The following is a 939-nucleotide window of genomic DNA, read 5'->3' as shown; positions in this document are numbered from 1 at the left end:
GCTGCTCGCAGAATTTATATAAAAAACACATCTGCACACGAAATAATGCACGAAACAATCAAACAACACAAAAAATTCAATTAAACATAATTGATCACCTGCGAGGCATTTTGGTGTTTGATTAGGAAGAGAGCAAACGCATCACGGGCAAAATGAGGGAAAAAATTACAGACTTTACAAACATGTGAAGATAATCTGCTTCATTAATAATATGAGACAAAAAACAACAACTTTTCGAGCCCTCTAGTGTTTCCTTGTTACCAGTTCAAATAAATTGCCATTGTTGGGAGTAGTGCGCAGAAAAGGAGAATAAAGGGAAAGTGAGAGAGACAGAAGGGGGGAGAAGCAGAGAGAGAGAGAGAGAGAGAGAGAGAGAGAGAGAGAGAGAGAGAGAGAGAGAGAGAGAGAGAGAGAGAGAGAGAGAGAGAGAGAGACAGAGACAGAGACAGAGACAGAGAAAAAGAGCAGACAGATAGAAAGTGAGAAGGAGAGAGGAAGGGAGACAGAGAGGGAGAGGGAGAGAGAAAGAGATGAAGTAGAGGGGGGTGGCGAGAGAGAGAGAAATAGAAGAAGAGAGAAATAGAGAGAGGTGGAAAGAGGTAGAGTACAGAAGGAGTGCATAAAACGACTGTGGTCTGGTGTTGAAATAATCATTTTGATTTAAATCTGTTCCCGTCGCAGCAGGTATGAGCGAGGGGCTGGGCTTGGCTGCAGGGCAGAGAAGAGAGGAGCAGAGAGGAGAACAGTAGAGAGGAGAGGAGAGGAGAGTGCTATGGGGGTGCACATGCTATGGGGGTGCACGTCGTGGAACGGCACACACATGGTGGGGGTGTTAGGATGAAGGGGGACGGGGGGCAGGGGCCTGCAATTATGACACTAGGTCACACAGGCTAAAGAGGGCTCCAGGGGGGGGAGAAGAGGAGAGGGGAGAAGAGGGGG

This window comes from Engraulis encrasicolus, chromosome 13 (genome assembly GCF_034702125.1).
Source record: "Engraulis encrasicolus isolate BLACKSEA-1 chromosome 13, IST_EnEncr_1.0, whole genome shotgun sequence".
In the NCBI taxonomy this organism is placed as follows: domain Eukaryota; kingdom Metazoa; phylum Chordata; class Actinopteri; order Clupeiformes; family Engraulidae; genus Engraulis; species Engraulis encrasicolus.
The sequence above is the reverse complement of the archived record's forward strand: the minus strand, read 5'-3'. Positions refer to the sequence as shown.